Raw genomic sequence first — 22,728 nt, 5'->3', positions numbered from 1 at the left:
TTTGCATTGGCTTTGAGGATTGACTGTCCCATCAAATCCCACAAATGTTCTATAGCATGGTGGTTTAAAAGGAAAAGTTTCCACCCACGGATGCTTGGGGCTGGGCCAGCAGCCAAACACTCAGCAAGAAGTGCATCTTCAAAAGTACTTTTTAAAGGTGATGTTTAATCTGATAGTTATGTCCATGATGAAGAGACAGTAACAACAAGGCCGGGACCCCAGAAGAGAGGGCATTAAAATGGTGTTTCTTATATGGGGTTGCTCCCCTGGAACCACCACGGTTGCCTGAGGTTCCTGCCACACCTTTGACCCAGGTGGAACTGCAAGATGAACATTTACTGAGCATTAATTATGTGCTGAACCTTCTTCACAATGACCTAGGAAGTGCTGTTGTTATCATCATCCCTGCTGGGGAAACTGAGGCACAGAGAGGTTAAGCAACTTGCTCGTGTTCACCCAGCTGGTAAGTGGTTCTAGGATGCAATACCATCAGATTAGCTTGAGTCTGTCGTATTGCCTCTCTCTACGTTATATAGCTCCACTGCACCTACACTCATGATAGTAACACCAGTTAAATTAAATTAAAATGAACTTTAAGGATATATTAGTTTTCTATTGCTGCATAACAAATTCAGCAGCTTAAAACAATGCAAACTTATTATCTCACAGGTCAGGAGTCTGGATGTGGTTTAGTCTGGGTCCTCTCTTCAAGGTGTCACCAGGTTCAAATCAAGTTGCTGCCGGGGCTGTGATCTCCTGGGAGGCCTGGGGTTCTGTTCCAAGTTCACTGGTTGTCGGCAGGATTGAGTTCCTTGTGGTTGCAGGACTCGAGTCCTAGAGGTCCTGGAGGCCGCCTGCCGTTCTACCATGTGTCCCCCTCCACAACATGGCAGGTGCATCATCAATGCCAACAGAAGAGCATCTTTGTGGCTCTGACTCTGACTTCTCCCATCGCTGACTTCTAGACACTCTTTTAAAGGGCTTGCCTGATTAAGTCAGGCCCACCCAAGATAATCTCCCTTTTAATTAACTCAAAGTAAACTGATTAGAGACCTTCATTACATTTACAAACACGTCATATCTAACCACCCACACTCAAAGGAAGATTGTACAGGGCATGGACACCAAGGGCAGGAATCTTGAGGGCCAGCTTAGAATTCTACCTGCCACAAAGGATAACATGGAAGAGGAAAATGTCACAAAAGGGTAGGGGTGGAGGGAGAGAGGGAGAGAAGGGCAGAGGAGCAATCCTTACATGTAGGTGTATGAGCCTCAGGTCTCTTTTTAAAGCACCAGCTGATAGAAGCAGTTTCTTTCCCACCACCACACTGTGACTACCAACCAGTCAGCATCAACACGCCCAGGTGTGCCACATGCCGGCTTGTTTTGGAACACCTTTGCTATCTCTTCCTCCCTCTCCCACTCCACAATTCCTCATGTTTCTGCCTCGATTCTACCATGAGTGGCTCCATGCAAAGTCACGTCACCTTCTTAATCCAGGCCACCAGGGCCGGATGCCTGCTGGGCAGGAACTTTCCTTGTCATCTTAGAAGCCCCTTAGAGATATGGGTGTCATTGAGAGCTGGTTAAGAGCAGTAAGTGAAGGTATTAACTGTGATATCAAGAGGAAGCTGAGAAAAAAGTAAAGAGGAAGTGGACGGGTCTATGTCATGTCTGCCCGTTCTGAGGACTCTCAAGTGTCTTCCAATGGGAGCGGCACCTTCTTAGAACGATATTCTTGGATGGCCAAACTACTATGATAGAAGCTCTTCATCAAATTGTACTTGTCTTACTGATTTCCTTGACCCCTCCCCACCACTTCTTCCATCCCCTTTTCAGTGTTTGCCAGACCACATTCCTGCAAATCTGGAAGCAGGAAAAAAGTGTGCTATGGCTGAGGCAGCCAGACCGCTCCCCCATGTCCTGGGACCAAGTCTCCAGTTAGGCTCTCTGGGGAGATAAAACCTCACGACGAACATTTGCTCAGCAGCCATGGAGCCAGAGGCTGTGGAAAAGCTGTTTGTTTGTTTGTTTTTTAAGAGACAGAGGGACCCTTCTGTTATTTGATAAGACCAGAAGAGCTAAAAATAAAGGCAGGGAGAAACACCCTAAGAGCAGTCAGAACTCTTCTTTGTTGAAAAATTCCCCCACCAATGAAGCCTCCTCAATGAGAGTATGGGTAGAGTCTGCAAAGGATCAAGAATAGTGTCACTGACCCCTGTGTCCACCCCCCAGAACCCACCCCAGCTCTGTGCCTATGGAATCTGAGCAAAGAGTTCACTTCCGTCTAGAGCGTCCACGGCACTTTGCTCTAGACAGTAGTTTTAGCCTTTGGGGAGGAGGGGAGCTTATGAATTCCTTTAACCAACATTTATTTAATACTGGAAAAAGGGTTATTTCTGTTCTGGTGACGCTGACAATAGACAAAGTTTCCGCCTTCGTTGAGGTGAGTAAAACAGAATGCAAACAAATAATTATATAATGCTATGTAACATATAATGTAGGGTATTTGATAGGTGCTATGAAGTTTCCTTATAAGAATATGATGAAAGCTATGGTCCTTTAAAAAAAAAAAAGGGCAGATTCAACGTTGCCTATAATTTCCAGAAGTTCCCAGATCCTCTGAACCACCTCCATGAAGCTGCTTTCCAGCAGTGGTTCCCAAGCCCATAGAAAGTAGGGCTCATATGAGTCTTTTTGAAAGATCCACCAGTAATTCTGCTGCACAGAGTTAAGAACCATTGTTTTAGAGGACATGATTTTAATCGACATTATAAAAAAGGAAGGAGTCTATTATTAATGACAAATTTAGGGAAGGCCTGCAAAGAAAGACAAGCATACCTGCAAGACACCTGGCTGAGGCCTGCGCTGAGTGGAGTGAGCTCATCAGCACTTCTTGCCTGGTGACCTATCCTAAAAGGTCTCCAGCCTGGAGAGCCAGAGTTCAGCGTGTCATTGAGGGCATCTTCCTTCGCATGGAGCTTAGGCCAATCCTGCCCCCGCCTCTTTTTTAAAACTCGTGCCCCCTTGGGATCAAAATTAAAATCTCATCTTTCTCTGGAAATTCTGAAAGAAAGTCCTAGTGTATACCTCGAGGATGAATTGCTGTATTTTCAGTGTAATCTCATAAACCAAGACATTGTTCAGCCCTGTTTCCTAAAATGTGTATTCCAAAAGTATCGAGATTAAGCTGTGTTCATGCTCGATACACTTTCCTAATACATACACATAATTCACGTCCTTCCTCACACCTCCTCGCCCCTTTTTTGATTCTCCCACTAAATGTAATGCTTTACAGCTTACGACTAAGGTTATGCATTTCTTTGTTTTCACTGCCGTGATTTCTAGGTGGAAGAATAAATGGATGGGAAAAAGAAGGGGAATTTGAACAGCAGGGAGTTTTGTGTAAAGATGCAAACCCTTGATTTCATTCTCTATGGAAATCCCATTAAAATGCTAGTAAAGAGACTTTTTTTAAGGCACAGACTCACATGAATGGGGAAAATGGGAGGGTAGAAAACAGCAGCAAAATTTGAAATGTGAAAAGCAGCTAGATAAGGGATAATTTACTTAGCAGACCCAAGAAAATGGAGAAAAAATTAAATCCTAAGCCAACAGTGCAGAATGTGGAAAACCACCCCGATTTGTGAGCCAGAATCCCCAGAAGTCTCGAAAACTGCCAGCACCAGTTACTTCTGGAAGTGGAGGTGACGGGGAAGGGTGCAAAAATTAGGAGAATTGGTTGAAGGTCTGTTCGTGAAGCAGTCACATCTCCAGATTCCTTCCCAAGTTCACACAGCTAGGTGATTGCTTCTCTCGCATTCTGGAAAAAGACAGGAGAGGGCAATGCCAAAGGTCTCTGGCCCTGAAGATGCAGGCACTGCTGAGGACAGGGGATGCTGGAGTCCCCAGGTGCCATCTCCCTGACTCTGCTCCCAGAAGTCTGGCAGCCTGACCTGCACCCTTTGGACAGGAGCTTGATAGAGTCTCTGATAATCTGACCAGCCCCAAAGGAAAGACCTAAAGATACTGCCATGGGAGTGCCACAAGGAAAAGACCCAAACACTTCACTAAGATGAAGTTTACAGCTGACGAGTTCACCCATAGCCCAGAGCTTCCAATAAGATTCTTTCTCCCTGGACTTAAATATGAACAAATCCCCTTAAAATACAGATAGCAATATTTCTGCCTCGTGGGATTGGTGTAAAGATGAAATGAGACGGTACTTGTGAAGTCCTTAGAACAATGCCTGGCACGTAGTAGGAGTTATGTAAGTTATCATTATAGACAGATAGATAAACAACCAGATAAACTAAGGATTATCAGACATCTAAAGAAATCCTTTAACGTGATTGATAAAAACCAAAACAAATAGAAAATAAAGTTGCTTGGAGACTCTGCTACTTAGAACAAGAACCAACACCCACCCACCCCTAACCTATCATTTATATAAATATAGCTATATAAAAATATATTTATATGGAAAACACATAAAGACATAATATATTAAATATACATTTTATGTATATACACATACACATATACACAGAGCTCTTGGAAATTGAAAATATGGGAGTAAATCTGAAAAACTTAATAGGAGCTTGGAAGGTAAAATTGAGGAAATCTCCCAGAGAGCAAAGTAAAAAGTAAAAGAGATGAAAAATTGAACACAAAAGATAATTAAACAAGTCCAGGAGTTCTGACAGAGTTTAGAAGCTCCAGAAACAGAGAAAGGAGAAAAGAAAGGAGAGAAAAAAATCAAAGAAATGATTCAGTGGAATTCCCCAGACCTGAGACATTTTCCAAATTGGATTGGAAAGGGCATCAGTACCCAAGTGGATCCACACAGGGGTACCTGATTGGAAATCTCAAAACACTGGAGAAGAGTGGCTCCTGCCATTTCTAAGGCGGGGGAAAAAATCAGGTGTAAAGGAATTAAGAATTAGGAGGCAGGAGATTCCTGAGCATGGGAAGCAAGCAGGCAATGGAGCAAAGTCTTCAAAATTCTGGAGGAAAGTTGTTCCCATGCTAGAATTCTCTGCCCAAATAATCAGTCAAGATATTCTCTGCGTTAACTAACCTTACTGTGGTAATCATTTTGCAAAATACATGTATATTAAATCATCACATTGTACAACTTAAACTTACACAATGTTATATGTCAAACATATCTCAATAAAGCTGGGGAAAAAACATGTCAAATAAAAGAAGAAATGGAATGAAATGACAGAAACATTCAGTAATTGGATAACAGAATGAAAAATATTTTGTTGAATATACATTTTCCCAAATACTTGATTAAGGGCTTATCTGGATGATATTAGTCGTGGCTATTCAAGAATAAAACATATTAAATACAGAAGAAAAAAAGACATTCTCACATAGTCAAAGTCTGAAGAATTTATTTCCCATGCACTGTTTTCTGGAAGCTGCTAGAGAATGTGCTCCCCCAAGGTGAGGGGGTAAATCTAGGGGAAGACAGGGATGCAGGAACCCTGAGAGCCGACTGAAAGGATGGAGAAGGGAAGCCTCAGATGGCAGGGAAGGGAGAAGCCGGGAGCAGAGCTGGGCAGCAGTGGCAGAGGGCAGCCAATCCAGCCCGGGCCAGGTGGGAAGGCTTGGGGAGAAGTTCTTCGTGAAGATTAAATCGCCAGAAAAAGGGAGGCATGTGATCCCCTTGGGAGAGGACTTAGACAACTGGCGGAAGAATCTGGAGTTGAATTATGAAACAGAGACAATGACACAAACAAAAAAACCCGGGATAATTATTCTAGTGAAAACAAAAAGTACAGAGAATTAACCACAGGGTAGTACACGGCTCAGCTGTAGACAGCTTTCACAGCCATAATAACGTAAAGAAGAAATACTGATCTGACCCAATTACAGTGTTATTAGATCGAGAGACCGGGGCTGGGGAGGGAGCACATATGTGGTCAGAGCAGCGGAGAGAAAAGAGAGCTGAGTCTTTGTGGTCCATGAGAGGAAGTCATTAGATAATGGCTAAAACTGAAAAAGCAAAAAGTACAATACAGGGATATTGTCCAGAGACATAAATGGAAATACCAAAATAATCTCCAGAGAGAATAGAAGTGGTTGCTTCTGGGGAAGGAGAAATTAGGAGTGGCAAGAAATGGACTGCTGTTTTTTTCTTTTAATAATAAAACTAGAAGTATTTGGTTTTCTAAAAATTACATTGTACATGTATAACTTTGAATAAAAATAGAAACTTAAAAAAAAGTGTTTTACAAGTATCAAGTAATAACTGTTTCTTTTCCTCTCACATCTAGGTGGAGTAGAAGGGCCCTGGAAACACCCAGATCAGCTTTGTTGTGGCAATTGTTGCTGTGATTTTTTCGTGTTTTTTTCCGACTTGCATATACTAAGGCCAATATCCTACGTGTGCCCTTTCAGGCTGGATCATAGGCTCTAACAAAGGCCGTGCCTGGCAGGCCCTATAGGGAAAAGCTGGCTTTCCCACAGTCGACTTGGTGCGTGTCCTGGAGGGAGTTGCAGTCAAGGACTCAGCCCTGTGGGGTAGGAAGCCCCCAGATGGTTAGTCTTCTTTTAAATTTGAGATGTCTGCAACATCCTGCTTCCTATCTTATCTTTATCTCCCTATTCAGTTTGGCCACTAACAAATCCCTGCCTTAGACAAAGGTGTGCTCCTGGCACATGCAAAGGGTGCACAATCTTGCTCTTTCCCTTCCCTTCTGTGGCCCTCAGCATCTGCATCCAGAAAGGACTGAGCTAGAAGCTGTGAAGGGACCCTCAATGCGCCTGGAAAGTTTCTAACGAACACAGCTCCTCTCCTGAACTCCTGCAGCATTTGCACCAACTGTACCCAAGAATTCAGCACTCACTTACATCCTCTCCCCAAAGATTAGCTGGGTTTTTGTTGTTGTTTGCTTGTTGGTTTTTTGTGTGTGATTTGGGATTGTTTCCTCTCAATAGATGGGAAGTTCCCAGAGGGCAGAGGCCCACCCCATACTTCCTGTGCCCCACACACCTAGTCAGTGCTGGGCATCCGGTTTATGATCAGTGACAACTTGCTAAAGGAATAGTGGTGTGGGGGTTTTGTGCAGGAGAGGACAAGAGCTGGTACGAACCGTCGGTTTTGTCCACTGCCGTGTCTCCAGCACCTAGACCAGAGCTTGGCGCATAGTCAGTGCTCAAAATATGTTCGTGGGGTGGATGAATGGACAGGCTGGAATGGAATTTAGTGGTTAGAAATACTGAAGTATTTGGGGGCCGCTGGAAAAAGCTGTTGTTGCCCCCCAGTGAGTGACTGGAGCGAAGAAAAGGAAGAGGAATGCAAAGCTCCCACCTTCTCATCAAGAGTCCCAAGGGCAGAGTGTAAATATTCAAAACTCTCTGAAAGGTTGTTGAGCCGAATATTTAAAACCTTCCAGATATGCATTACCAGCTACATCCTGTCTAAGAACTCATTCCCTAAAGAAATATAGCAAAGGTAGGCACCAGATGGATGAACAGGACTTTTATTCAGCGTTATTTATAACAGAGAAAAATGAGAAACAACCTAAATGCTTAATGATAAGGGATTGGTTACAGGAAAATGTTTATTATATGTTGCTTAATGAAGAAAGCAAGACTAAATTATATATGCCTTTGTTTTGTGATAAAAAATATATACTTATGTGTGTGTATATATATTTATGTAGGTATATACATATGTCTATGCAGAGTTCATTGACCTCCCCGCCTTCCAAGGACACTGGGCCTGGGCCCTACGTGAAGGAATGTGTCTGGGCTCGGGGCCAAAGATGGCCACTTCGGCCCTGACTCTAAGGTACAAGTTACAAAGAATATGTTCTGTGTCATGTTCCTTGTCTGGACTGGCCACCCCGCCGGGCACCTGACTGAACTTTAGAAACATCCCATCCATGGGAACAAAAAAGATAGAAGCACCCCATCCGTGGGAACAAGAAGAAATAACTCAAAGTATCCAGATGTCTAAAACCCTAAGTCAGAACCTAGGGAAACCTTAGGATAAAAGGGAATCACAGGCATAGAACAATTGGGAGTCTCACTGAGGAGAGGACGCTTTGCCTCTGACCCAGACAATAGGCACTCCCACCCGCCATACAAACCACTGGGACTTCCCCGGCCGACTGTGGTGTGGATGTTTTAAATACCGATTTGTTGTTCCCCTTTATCCCTGCCCCTCGTTCTGTTTCCCTTTATCAATAAATTTTGATTGCTTAAACAACCAAGTAACCTTGGCGGTACCTGTCATTCCTTGCCCTTTGCGGCTGCGGACAACAATCTATATGAATATAAAAATATTGGAAGGATATATGTGAACCAAATATAGTATGAGAGAACTAAAGCTTGGTTTTTGTTTTTTGCCTCTGCTTTTCTATAGTATGAAAGTTTGCATTGCTTTTGTATTTAGGGAAGAAATATATTTTATTTCTTTTTTTTTTTTTTTTTTTTTAAAGATTTTATTTTTTTCCTTTTTCTCCCCAAAGCCCCCCCGGTACATAGTTGTGTATTCTTCGTTGTTCTTCGTTGTGGGTTCTTCTAGTTGTGGCATGTGGGACGCTGCCTCAGCGTGGTCTGATGAGCAGTGCCATGTCCGTGCCCAGGATTCGAACTAACGAAACACTGGGCCGCCTGCAGCGGAGCGCGCGAACTTAACCACTCGGCCACGGGGCCAGCCCCTATATTTTATTTCTTTAAATGACATTCTATGTTTATATTGACAGCAATATTCGTGAATAACTAAATGCATGTTAATCCCACTCTCACAGACATCAGGAATCAGGAAATCAGGGAGACTGTCCCCCCACCCCCCGTTTTGAGAGAAGTGGAAGTTTATTCTGGGCAAACAATAGCTGAAGATGTGTGATTCTGAACGATGTGCCAATTAAATTTAAGAGTATAACTTGTCCATCAAGGGATACAGATGTTAAAAGTGATAGATAAGAAAATTGAACCTGTTTTTAATGGTCAGGGCGACTGGCCTGGGAGGGGAGGCGCTTAGACAGAGAGGAGCAAACAGAAGACCTGAGCAGAGTGGCTTGAGACATGTCATTAAACTTCTACTAAGCGTGCCTCACTCTGTGGCAGGTGCTCTGAGAGATATTAGGGAAGCCAAAGACCAGTTTATAGTCTAATTAGAAAGACAAGCCTAGCATTTATAAAACCATTAAAGACGAAGGCTAGATGGGATTGTTTATAATTAGTGCTAAATAGTGAGATTCAGATGAGTGCTCTGACAATGGTCTAGATTTTAAATATTTGAAGATGCTTTTGTTATACAAACACATATATGTATATTTAAACAGAATTCATTAAGAATTCAAACAGGCTAAAAATAAGCAAGGATTGAACATTAGAGTAAGGTTTCAAATTTGGGTTCTAAGTGGTTTTATATATAACCTCTTGGTACAGGTGTCCCAAGAGATAAGCGTCTTGGGCATGAAAGGAGCTTGAGCACTGAAGTTCATGAGGGGAGCAGACAATGGTGCTGAGGGCTCTTTCTCCCAGGAAAGGCTTGATGGACAGGAGAGATCTCTAAGGCTTAAGGACTCAAGGTGCAGAGGCTGTTAATGGATTTAGTGGGGAAGGGAGGGAAGGAACATAAGGTTTTAAGGAGATTGGATGTGACAGAAATGGCTACATGATGGTAAGAGCATAAGACTGGAAGCTCCTGCGAAGTCTGGGGGCCTTGGACCCAGATGCGGATGCTGGCAGGGCGTTCATGCTATACAGTGTCCTCCCCACCTGTCTCTAGACTGTCCATCCCCCAAGCCCAACCCAACAATGAAACTGCCATCTGCTCAGAAACGAGAGAGTGTAGGATTAGGATTAGGACTAGGGGTTCCCCCCCCGCCCCCACCCCGATGCCAAAGTAATCCTGTTCATGAGATAATTGAGCCAATATAGAAATGTAATATTTGGGATGTACATGTACTAAAAATTATTCTTTTTTTTCTGTAATTCAAATTTAATTTGTGTTATCTGGCAACCCTACCATCAAGGGGACCACAATGGCTGGCTTCACTCGCCAGCCCCACCCCATGCCACCCTGCCCATTTCTGAATCTCCTTCAGCCTTGGTCCTCTTTCTGCACTAGACTGGATTCTGTGCCTTAAACCAAATTTATCTGAATCCTCACAAAAGTTCTGGGCTTTCCAATGCCACTGCTTCTCTCGGAAGAAGTACCACCTCACACCCAGCCTCGTCAGGGTTAGCAATGGGGTCTCCCATCTCCTAGAAGGGCTAGATTTGTCCTGGGTGCTGCTCCTCTGCAGGCACCTGAGAGAGCAGACTTGGGGTGCCTGCAACAGCCCCCACGGGTCCCTGCTTCCAGGCTCACCCAATCCCACGGCACCTGATACTGGCTAGGTCAGCACCATCACCCTGGGAAGAAGTCAGATGCCTGACCCAGTGCACTCCCACTAGGCTGAACCAGCCTCCGATGCGTGCTCAGCCCCGGCACTGCCAAAGCCACGAGGACACAAAACGGAAGCAGATGGATCCTGAGCCTGCCCTTGGCCCTACATACTCTGTATCCAATCGCCCACTGGGGTTCCTGGGCCTGGGCTCCTGCTCTTCCATCCCTTAGGAAGATCCTCCTTCTCTCCCTCCTCCCTCCAGGCTCCACAAATCTCCTTTACCTCAGGCCAAACATCAGTCTTCCGAAGTCCAGGGCCCTCCCTGGGGGCCCCACAATCCCCCTTAGGTGTGCAGGTCCCTCAAGACTCTTTTTTCAAAACCTATCTCAGGAAAGGAGCTGTCAAGGGTTAATGCGTTATTCTGGGTAGGGTGGGGCTGAGGGACTAAAGGAGAGGAGGTAACGTCAGGGTCATTTTCTCCCTTCTCTTTCCTAGTAGATGAGGCAAAGTCTATTTATTTTGCTTGTATCAAAGAGTATTTTGGGCTCCCCAATTCCTAGCCACACTCCTGCCTACAACCTCTCTATATTTTGCATGTCACCACAGAGTTTTTGCATCTCCCATATATTGAACAAAGTGATTTCATTTTCATTTCTTCTTCTTTTTTTTAAATGAATGCCTGCGCTCCTGGGAAATTTATTTCAGAATATCATATCCTGTTTCCAACTTTAGAAAAAGACAGGAAAATACTGCTGAAAACCAAGTTAATCAATAGGGCTAGAAAAAAAAAAAAAAAACCAAACCCACCTAGGGTCATTACTAAAGTAATCCTTGTCAATTCTGCGTTCAAGATATTGACACCTGCAAGAGTTTCATCAACCAGAAGCCGCTTTCCCGCTGAATTAAGCGGGTTCTCACTAAAATAATTACCTGATTTCACAGGCACATGCTATTAACCCCAATCCCAAATTCAATGCTGAGATGCTGGGCATTCGATTAAGTGCTCCTAAATGTAATCCTTTAATCCACCTTAATCTCCACCCCACCCATCTCATTTGACTACTGAAATGGAAAAGTGGTCAGTGCAGCTGCTCACCTGCCACTTCTAAGAGGCGCTTCAGCCTTCCCCGGGAGGGTTAATTGGCAGAGACGAGAGTTCAAAGCAGCCCCAGAGTTGAATTCACTCGCTCCTGATGCATTCGGAGTTTAGCGCCACCAACGAAAACAAAACGGATATAAACAAGAGTGAGCAGTTCAGTACAAATAATAATTTCGCTTTAAGACTTCTTTTATTTTTTCTTGTTTTTAAAATATTAAAATAACGTACCTGCTCTTTGTTTTCGTTTAAAAAACCCTCAAATCGTACAGAAGGATAGGAAGTAAAAACGTAACCATGCTCTTTAATACAAAATGTTTAAAAAGAGAAACCACTTTTAATAGTTTGCAGGTATCCTGAGACCTCTGGTTTTCCAACCACAATGAACTCCCCCTGATGCCCAGACATACCAATTAGAAAATCAGAAATAGGGCTCGGAGCCTCATAGAGGAAGGTGAGGGCGTCCTTGACATGCCTTTGTTGATTTGCTGCTGTTCCCAAGTAGAAATAAATATTAGGATGTTTGAGGACATCTGGAGGAGGGAAAGGTGAGAGGAGCTGCAGCTGCTGCTCAAGGCCACAGCCAAAGGGGTTCCTGGACCAGTACAGACCACGGGGAGTCCTGCTCCTCAAGCTCCCCCCTCTCCTCCCTACCTGTCGGACCCTCCCTTCGACAGTCTTTGACGGGAGCCCCCAGGGGGAGATGCTACATTTATTTTTCCTGCCTCCAATCCCCCGCCTCCCGGCTGATGACTCAGCACAGGTTATTTCACTTTTTGGTTCTCAGCTGTGCTGTGTCAAGCAGAAAAGATAAACATTTTATATTCCTGAAGGCAGGGGGCTTATGGAAAGAATGCACGCAGGATGCCCAGCATTACGCTGGCCCTTGAGGGAGAAACTGGCATCAGAAATTCAAGACCCATTCTTAGAGGGATCAGACAATGGTGGTCCTCACTGTAAAATGCTTTGCTGCCCCGCATCGCTGCAGAATGGAGTCTGGGACCCTTCGAAGCCCCGTTCCCCACGGCCAGCCCAGACAGAGCTGCCCCTGGCACGCAGGCAGTATGTGAGCTTCTTGTAACTTCTCTTGCAGGACCTGCTGCTGTATACCTCCATCTGGATTTGATCAGCCTGGTGGCGGGGAGTGACGTTTCTGGGTGCTAACAGGCTGGAGTCTGGTGGCTGCTGAACGGTCTAGACAGGGCCTGTATTTCCAGTTCACACAATCCCCAGGAGACAGTGTCTGCCCTGGCATTTCCTCCCAGGCTGTGCTTCTCTCTTATGTTATCTGCCCGGAGCCTGAAGACTTTGAGTTTGAGGTCACTGACCATCCTGCCCACTGCCAGCACATGGACCAAACTTAATACCCACACCCGCTGAAATGAGAACAGGCCTCTCCTTGAGGGCCACACCAAGCTCCTCACCCCTGGTCTCCAGCCTCAGAAGCCAGAAGAACAATGTGGATGGCTGGACAATGATGATGGTCTTCTGGAAACTCCAGGCCTGGAGCAGGGGCCTCTGCCTGGGCCCCCTGTTCCCCAGCATCTCTCTCCCTCCCTGCCCCCCACTCCTCTCCCTTCTACCCTCTACCCATCCCTGCTCCTGTCCCCATCTGCCCTCTCCCAGCAGAATCCAGACAGCGCACCACAATTATCCCCAAATTGACCCTCCATCAAATTCACCTGAAGCTGGGGTCAGACTGCTTTCCCATTAGTGCCCCCTTTCCATCATCGTCCTGCATGGCAGGAGCTGAGAGCCTGCTACTTAAGAGCTGCATGCACCAGCTGCAGCCTTGCCCTTCTAAGCATCCTTTTCTCCAGGTTGTCTTTTTTCTTCCTCTGGGCTGTTCCTTGACACTTCCTCCTGTTCCCCCAATTCCTACAGGTAATTGAAGGCTACAGAGGTATCATTTGAGTGACTCTGAAGATGGTGCCAGCTCTCAAGACCACCCACGTCACTCCTCTTGGAAGACAGCAGCCCCGTGGCGGGGACTGAGAGCAGTTCACAGCACTGGAGGCCAAGCACTGCAACTTCAGGGTGTGGTTCTCAAACTCGAGCGTGCAGCAGAAACACCTGGAGGGCTTGTTAAAACACAGATGCTGGGCCCTACCCCGCAGTCTTTGATTCAGGAGGTCTGGGGTGAGGCAGGAGAATTTGCACTTCTGACAAGCTCCCAAGTCATGCTGAGCTGCTGGTCCAGGGAACACACTTTGAGAACCACCAATTTCACTGTCTGCCAGAGAACTCGAGGCTGAGAGAGTCTTCTTCAGACACCCCCCACCAACCTCGTGGAGGAGAGACCCTCCCTGCAGGAAGGTTAGGGTCCTTTTATTTTTTTTATCTTTTCATTTGAGGAATATTAGCCCTGAACTAACATCTGTGCCCATCTTCCTCTACTTTGTATGTGGGATGCCTCCACAGCATGGCTGATGAGTGGAGTAGGGCCGCATCTGGGATCTGAACCTGTGAACCCAGGCCTCCCAAGCAGAAAGTGTGGAACCTTAACCACTTGGCCACAGGCCCAGCCCCGAAGGTGAGGGTCCTTTTAGACTAGGAGGAAGAATCTAGGCTCTCCTGCCTTCTGTCCCTTCCCTCTTCCTCCCTCTCATTCTTTCTGTCTTGCCTACCTCATTTCCGTCTCTCCCCACTGTGGCTTTATGTCTCTGTCTCTGGGACTCTCCCCACACACACACACTTCTCCAGTGATGAGCTGGCATCGGATATGTAGAGGGAGCTCGAAGCCATCTGGAGACGCTGGGCCGCCCTGACTGACATATGCTGAAATACAGGCGGTGGAAAGACTCTGGGCAAAGAGACCAATTTGTTAATTTAATTGAGTCACAAACAACCAGGAAGCCAACAGGGTTTGTACGAAACCTATTAGGTGTTCTCAGAATCAGCCCAGGGCAGGGTCCTGAGGGAGGCTGAGCTCTGTGGGCCCATCCCCAACTGCGGGGGTTGAGGTGGGGGGTGCCGGTGGAATGGCCTGTGCTTAGTGCTGCTTCCCAACCATGCAGGGCAAGGCAGAGAGAGGCTCTGTGGGGGCTCGTCTGGGGTGGTGGATGCCATTAGAGATCCCCCACCCCCTTTACTGGGCTGGGGCACCCTCTCCCCTTCTCCAGAGACCTGCCCTCAGGGTAAAGGAGCACCTCCTGGCCTGGGAGCTTTAAAGGCTCCTCTCCTGCTGGGGAGCAGCCCAACGCCAATGACTAGTGACTTGGGATACAGAAGCTGGGCCTCTTACAGTAAGTATTTGCCCAGAACTGAGGGGTTTCCTGGGATGAGGGACTTTCATTGCTAAAGCTGGGACAGTCCCAGGCAAACCAGGACAGTTGGTCACTCTACTGCTACCCCAAGTTGGAGCTGATTTTGCCATGCGTGTGCTCCAGGGCTCCCCCCAGGACAAGGCTGAGACTGGACTCCAGCGAGATAATCTCCTTCCTTGCTGACCTCCTTCCTGGCTGGGCCTGCTTCCCTCAGTCCTGAGAGCACTGCCCTAATCAATCGTGTGTGCCAAATCCTCGTCTCAGGTTCTGCTTCTTATGAACCCAGACATCCATCTCCCGCCCCTACCACCAGCATGAACAAACTACGAATGGGGAGAGGGCTCTTCAGCACTCCTAACGGTTCTGGGGATAAGGAATATTCAAGGATGATGATGATGATGATAGATATTTGTTGATTTCCATGGGGGCTCTGTGCTTCACTGTGATGCCCCCTAACTCCAGCTGGTCATCAAAGAATTCACACCTTGGTTGTGCAGAAAAGGGAGGGCTTGAGGCTGAGACAATTCATCTCTCTCTACCTTCATGTGAGGTACTTACCACATTGTCAGCACTGCTCTAAGCTCTGTGAGGGAAAGAGAAATGAGTAAGACACAGGCCCTGCCCTCCGGGGTGGCTGTATTGATAAGACTGTTTCACATGAAACATTTTAGAAGGGCACACAGGCAAGTGCTGGTACTTGCTGAGATGGCGAGGGGGCCTGAGTTCAGAGGAGGGGTTGCCCTGGGTGGTTGGGGGTGCTGGGCAGGCTTCTCAGAGGAGGGGATGCAGCTGGACTCTGAACGGGTGGAAAGTTACAGCAGGTGAAAAGGAGAGAGCAGAGATGTCCCAGGAGGCCACCATCTAAGGCAGGGAGACGGGGTGTATTTGGGAGTCCAGGAAGGGATGTTTTTCCAGAGGGAAGCCTCACATAAGGAAGGAGGAGTTGGGTCTGAGGACCTTGGCTCGGCGCTGAGGAGTCAGTGCCCTGTTCTGTCGGCAGCAGAATGAGAACGGCTCCCTGCATACCGGTCCTTCTGGGGAGAAAACAGATTGGGCCAAACCTCCTCTGATGGCTGAGAGCATCACCTTCTCCCCTGAAGGATGCGGGTTCCTGAGGGGGAGGTCTGGTCTGTCACACAGGGAGTTAGGGGCCTAGATAGACCCCCATCTCTTCCCTCCCCTCGACACTCCTCCCCTCGACACCGCTCCCCTCCTCCAGGACAGCCGTAGAGAAGACGTAAGAATACTCACAAAGAATCACACTCGGGAGATGCCCTCCCCTTCCCTCTCCCTCTGGATAACCCCTGTCTCTCATCTTCTCAGACCTGCATTACCGCCGACGCCAGTCTTCCTACCTCCCCCACCCCTCCCAGATGTCATTGCAGATTATTCTTCCCGAAACACCACTTCCAGCATGTCACTCTCCGTCTAGAGGATATTAGTGTCTACTCGCTGCCCTTGGGATGAGGTCTGTACTCCTTAGATTAGCTTTCAAAGTCCTGTACACTCCAACCGCCCCTTCTCTCTCCTCCATGCCCCCAGTTTAGCTTCCGTCCCACAGGCCCAAGCTCCAGTCAAGCAGGCTACCTCATGGAACCTTGCTTTGAGTCTTTGTTCAAACTTTTCTTTCTGCCAGAATACCTCGCTCCTTTTCCGGGCCTATCCATGTCCACCCATTCTTCTCAGTGCCTCCAAAATGCCTCCTCTTATGATGTCCAGCCACGTTGGGCTTGCCCTCTTTAAATTTCTACAGCCTTTGTGTGGTAGATTGTCTGCAAAGATGGCCGCCCAAAGGTGCTCCCATTCCTGCATGCATCTGCTGCTCCTCCCATCAAAAGCTGTAGTCTATCTGCTCTCCAAGGGACCCAAGCTGGCCTTGGGACTTGCTTTGACCAATAGGACTCAGTAGAAACAATCCTGTGACAATCTGGGATTAGGCCTTAGGAGACCTAGTGCTTTTTCTTTGAGAGTCTTGGAGCCCTGAGAAACCACTTACAGAGGTCTGACGCCCCTGCTAGAGAGAGATGCCCGGCCAGGATGCAGCTAATCCAGCTGTGATGTCAGTTGGAGTCAAGCTCCCCAACTGACACATGTAGAGCAGAGACAGGCCGTCCCCGCTGAGCCCTGTCCAGATGGCAGTGTCGTAAGCAAATAAATGGCTGATGTTGTTTTAGGGTGTCTGGAGTCAGCTCCCACTTTGGTCTGAATCTTGGCTCTGCTGTTTAACAAGAACCACTTCCTTGTAGAAAGTGCTCTCTGGGGCCAGGCTTTGTGCTAAGTCCCTTCACATATTATTTCACGGAGAGGGTACCATGACCGTCCCCATCCCACGGAGAGTTAAGTGACTTGCCTACATCCACACCTAGTCAGTGTTGAAGCTGGATCATCTCCCAAGCCCAGAGATTTCTCATGCTTATTTACTAGTTACATGAGCTGGATGACCATGAGCAAGTGTTTGACTGCTCCAGGCCCCCTTCTCCTCAGCTGGGAAATGCAGAGAAAAATACGGAGCTGGTTAGGGATGGTGGTTTATGAAGATTAACTGGGATGGCTCATACATGGGCTGGGCACCGAGCAATTGCTTATGAAATACCAGTTCCCTTTTCCCTGGTATGACATAGAAACAGTCTCCTAGTCTCCTCCCAAAAAACACTGTTGAAATCCTGGAAACTCGAGTCTTAGTTTATAAATAACAGTGCCGGGCTAACCCACAAAAACCTGCTTAGACCATAATGCACCAGAAACTCTGTCCACAGGCATTGGAATAAAGATATTAGTAGAAAATAATATAGATAATTAAACAAATGAAGCGAGTAAGAAGGGGATTTCTATTTATCTTAGTAATAGCACAGGCTTACAAGGGTGGGGTGATGAGGAAGGGCGATACTGGCCTTGACCTCAAGCTCAAGGAAACCTCAAGCACAGCCTGCTGATTTGGGGCAAATGGTGCTGGCTGCTCTGAAGCACGGAGGAGAACTGGTCACAAATGTGAATTCCATCCTCCACATCTTTCTGCCCCTTACAGCAGCTGGCAGGGTTTGCTCTGAGGAGCTGCTATACCTTAGCGTGGCCCTAAATGGTCCCCTGATACCTGCTTCTGCTCCCGTGGGCGGCGCCCCTCTCTCAGGGAGCCCCATGAGGAGTTCTTCCTGAGGGCTCCCCATGCTGAGCCTCGTGGCTCAAAATGATGGTTTGAAGTTACAGGCTCTATAGCACAACAGCATTGGTTGCTAAATTGCTTCTTTACTAGACCTCATTGTGGTTTCATGTTTATTCCTTTGTGGCTTACTTCATAATAAGCTGTCCCTAATTTTTTACATTTTTTGGTTAGTTTTAAGCCTGGTTCATGTCAGCAAAAATATTTCACACTCCGACCTATATGTCGATAAATCAGAGTTTATCTTCTTTTTTGTTGGCTTTATACCCATATTTTCAGCATCCTCATTTATAACCTTTCAACATCCACACAATTTTAGTGTCACCTTAAGAAGTGACCATGGCTCAGTTGCACACCAAACTGTCCGAATTTAGGCCACCTTTTTCAAGCTGAAAGTTTATTGACAGTAGAATGGATAAACAAAGTGTGGTTGATTCTTTAACAGAATAGTAAACAACATTAAAAATGAGCAAACTGTGGCTTCCCTCCATAACAGAGGTGAACCTCACAAACATGACATTGAATGAAATGATGTCAGATCCAGAGGAATACATATGGAACGGCTTAGTGGTGCATTCTGGTGTGGGGAAACCATAAGAAACATGAGGAAGAAAGTTACTATGAGAGTCACTGGAACGGACCTGGGAGCTTCCGGGCACTGGCAATGTTCCATTTCTTGACCCGAAGGCGGTTACATATGTGTTTGCTTTAGAATATTTTGCTAAGCCACGCATTTCTGTGCTTTTGACAATGTGAAGGGTTGACAAACAACTGCTGTATCTACAGAAATTGAGTAGGAATTTAGGCTTTACAAATTCTATTTGCCGGTTAGGAGCTTCCTGTTTTATCATTTTATCATTTGCCTCTGAGTTTGCCAATTAAGCTTAACTGAAATCCATCCAACCACCAGATAAATCTGAGGGTGGGACTTTAAAATCTGCAAGGTGCAGAGTCCTGCCATGTCTTTGCTATACAAAAGGAAATTGTGTGTGGGTGTGTGGTCAGGGTTCACCAGAGAAACAGAACCCATAGGAAGAGCATATACATAGAAAGAGATTTATTATAAGGAATTGGCTCATGTGATTATGAAGGCTGGCGAACCCAAAATCTGCAGCGTGGGCTGGCAGGCTGGAGACCCAGACGAGCTCGTGTTCCTGTTTGAGTCTGAAGGGCATCGGCTGTAGAAACAGGAAGAGTCAGTTGCAGATGATGTTTGAAGCCAGTCTACTGGAGAATTCTCTTTTGTTCAGGGGAGGCCAGTCCCTTTGTTCTATTCAGGTCTTCAACTGATTGGACGAGGCCCACCTCCATTCTGGAGAGCATCTGCTTTACTCAAAGTCCAGTGATTTAAATGTTAATCTCATCTAAGAACAACTCTCACAGAAACACCCAGAATAATGTTTGACATATATCTGCGCACCGTAGCCCAGCCAAGTCAACACAAAATTAACTATCACCGTGGATGTCGCAGGCTACCTGATTTACTCCTCACACAGCCTCATGAGTAGGTTATTTCAAACCCCATTTTGCACAGCGCATTTAAGTACCCTGTCCAAGCTTGCACAGCTGGTAAGCAGCAGAGACAGGAGTTAAATCACAGCCAGCGTGACACCAAAGGCTACTGGTGAGCAGGCTTTTTTTGTTTTTTAGCACGAGAACTCATCCAAGAAAAATTAAAATGTTTATAGGATGTATATTTTCATCCCAAAGGAAAATAACTTTATTGAATCTCATGGGGAAAAATGTATTTTAAAATACAATTATCCAACTTATTGATGGGAAATTGCCTCTGCTTTGTAGTCACCAAAATGTCATATCTGGGCACACTTGAGAGGAAATGGCTTTCTAGTATTTCACGCTGTGAGAGAAGTGAAGTGGGCTGTCTGTTGTACATTCCTGCCCTCTGATACATACCAGAAAGGTGAGCCAGGACAAGCAGGCTTAATGTTAGACAGAAGAGGATGTGACTGAGTAGATATGGAAGGAAGAAAGCAGGAAACTTCAGGGTGCTGTCCAAGGCTTCTGTGGCTGATCGCTCTGACTTTTTATCACGTCTAATCTTTCTTCGCAATTTAAGGCGTGCCTTTCCCTAGGGGGAGAGTATCATTAGCCCATCACAACTTTATCAACTTTGACCTGAAAGCTCTTTGGAGGTTACAAATGCAATGAACTGAAAAAGACAGCAGGAAGTAGATAGGGAGGCTGGGAGGATGGGGGGAGAGTGAGGGAAGAAGGGAGAGGGGAGAAGAGACAGGAGAGATGTTTTCTGAGAAAAATGGAAAAGAGAGCAGAGAGAAAGAAGCTGATTAAGGATGTCTGAGTTTTTTTTTGCAAGGAAAGATTCACCCTAAGCCAATCTTACTCTTTCTTTTTTCTCCCCAAAGCCTCCAGTGCATGGTTGTATATCATAGTTGTAAGTCCTTCTAGTTCTCTACGTGAGCTGTGGCCCCAGCATGGTAACTGCCAGACGGGTGGTGTGGTTCTGTTACCAGGAATTGAACCTGGGCCACTGAAGTGGTGAGTGCCAAACTTTAATCACTAGGCCATCAGGGCAGGCCCAAGGATGTCTGATTTTTGAGAAAGGAACTGTGATGGGATTAACGGGGCCAAAGAGTGGTGAAAATCAGGGGTCAGGATGAGAGTCAAGACTGACAAGGGTCTGTGCAGTTCCTATGCAGAAGAAAGAAAGATGGTGCACAAAGGTGGGGCTGGGCAGTTTGGGGCCCACAGGAGAGTCGGAGAGTGTGGTCAGGGGGGTTGTGGGGGTGGTCCTGGAGATATTGCTAAGGTAATGAGCAACCATCCTGATGTGGATGTGGCTGTTTTTCTTCTTTGCAAGTTGTATGCCAGAGGGAAGAGCATGCGCTTTAGAATGGGTTTCAAAATTCAATCTAAAACAATGTTACTGTAGCACCCTATCTATATGAATGCCAATTTCTATTTATGTGACATTGTATTATGTGATGTTGGCAAAAAGAGAATATTATTTATCCTTTCTTATAAGGTTGCAGGAGAATTCAATATGATGATAAATATGAAGTTCCACGCACAGAGTTGGCCCCTTTCTAACTTTCCTGTCTCATCGTTTTGTAGTGTTTGTAGCTTTGCCCCTTTTCACCGTGTTAGTCACTGTTTTGCTTTGGTGATTTTCTCTCTTGGGTGAGATGGAAGCACTGAAGGGCAGGGAAAGGGTCACAGAGGGAGGGAGCAGAAAGAGAGGGGTCTGGAAAGCGGACTATGGGTGAAATCCTGGTGCTCCCACTCACTGACTGTGACCTTGGGCACGTTATTTACCTCTCCGAGCTCTATTTTTTTCCCACCTGTACAATGGGCTTATAACTCCTGCCTTGTAGGGTTGTGAGCATTAGGAAAAATAGATGCTCCGTGCCCGTCTAAGTTGGCTCTAAACAAATGATTGTCCTAGAGCTAAGCCAAGAGTAAGTGCTCAATAATAATTGTGGCACTGAGTTCTGTGAAGCCCAGCCCCCAGGGCAGTAGGCGCTCCAGTGTCTGCCAATGAGAATCCCCTTGGGTTGTATAAACCTAAGAGCTGAGAGTCTGAGTGAGAGGGGCTCCAACAGCAGAGCAGAAACCAAGGCCCAAGGTGCACAGCCTTCACAACCTACCCTCTGCCCCAGGGAGAGGCCTGCGTGGTCCCTGAGTGGTCCCTGGGGGAGGGGGGCTCATCCCCAGGGCACGAGCCCTTAGCTGAGCCTTCTCAGCCCCTCCACTCTGTGGAGTCATAGAGACACTTTCTTCATCCTCTCTTCCTCTGACTTTGAAATACTGAGAGCTGGTGGAAAATCAAAACCCACTTGTCAGATTCCCCAGAGATGAAAGGGAGTCTGGAGTAGACATTTAACACCGTAATGAGCACTCACCGGGCAGAGGGGACAAGAGCTCCCAGCCCAAGTCCTCTGATCCCACGGCTTGGGAGCCACACACTTCCTAGAGGTGACCAGGCCAGGAGAGTCCCACTTTTCAAGAAGAGAGGTCACAGGGCCGTTGGAGGGGCTCTGACTGGTCTGCTCTTGCCCTGCTCATGACCTTTGCATGGGCAGGACTCTCTGCTCCCCGACATAAAGGTGTCTAACCAGGGATGTGCTTGACTGCTTTCAACTGTACCTCACCTCGAGTCCTGCTCCTCTGCCTCTCCCGACTGTGACCCCGGTGCACATCGTGACAAGTCCTTGGGCCAATCCAGATGCTTTGCAAACCTTCAACGTTGTTCCAGTCCCCCTCCTCACGGCAGTCTTCCCTGACCACTCTGATTCTGGCTCATCAGCCTCTCCTCTTGGAAGCACCTGGTTTAGGATGTGGTTCTATACTCCTGCTGCTTGATTCTCTTCCATGTAAGGGGCTCTGGTCTTCTGAGTTAATGAGTAAACTCCATGGGTCTTTATATTCTTCACCATCTCTACCTGATTCATGGCCATTAGCCCAGTCCCAGCCACTATCCTCTGGGCCCTGGGCCCCTGCAACAGCCTTCTAAATGGTTTCCCACACCCGCTCCTGCCCTGGCACAATCTATTTGCCAGGCCAGAGGGCTCTCTTCAAAAAGCAACACTGAGGATCTCCAGTCTCACCCACCCCGGCTCCCACTGCCAAAGCCTTCAATGGCTTCTCATTGCTCTCTGCACGGTCCTCTGTGAACTGAAGATAACCAAGCAAGCATAGCAGTAGCTACCTGGTTAGCGCCACGCTTTCCAGGTGGACTTATGCTTATGCCTTTCGAGGGCAGGGGCCATGGCTGACTTGGTTACCACTGTACGTCCAGGACCTGGCAGATTGCTTGGCACATCAATACATTTTTGTTGAATGAGTGAATAAATGACTGAAGGAATGCCC

The 22,728-nt window shown here is 46.8% G+C and overlaps 1 long non-coding RNA gene across 2 annotated transcripts in view; it reads right to left on the bottom strand.

Moving 5' to 3' along the window:
• The window catches only part of LOC139045645 (uncharacterized), a 35,698-nt gene extending 23,818 nt beyond the window's left edge, over nucleotides 1-11,880 (bottom strand). The window contains exons 1-3 of one of the 2 annotated variants that reach the window (XR_011504422.1): nucleotides 11,689-11,816; nucleotides 11,458-11,551; nucleotides 3,700-3,823 (exon numbers count right to left, since the gene is read on the bottom strand). This is a non-coding gene — a long non-coding RNA (uncharacterized lncRNA). Of the gene's footprint in view, nucleotides 1-3,699; nucleotides 3,824-11,457; nucleotides 11,552-11,688 lie in introns of those variants that run through there. The other variant, XR_011504421.1, reaches the window with a different exon arrangement.
• Between the last annotated feature and the right edge of the window lie 10,848 nt (nucleotides 11,881-22,728).

This window comes from Equus asinus, chromosome 7 (assembly GCF_041296235.1).
Source record: "Equus asinus isolate D_3611 breed Donkey chromosome 7, EquAss-T2T_v2, whole genome shotgun sequence".
Classification (NCBI taxonomy): Eukaryota; Metazoa; Chordata; class Mammalia; order Perissodactyla; family Equidae; genus Equus; species Equus asinus.
This window is presented reverse-complemented; position numbering and strand designations above follow the sequence as displayed.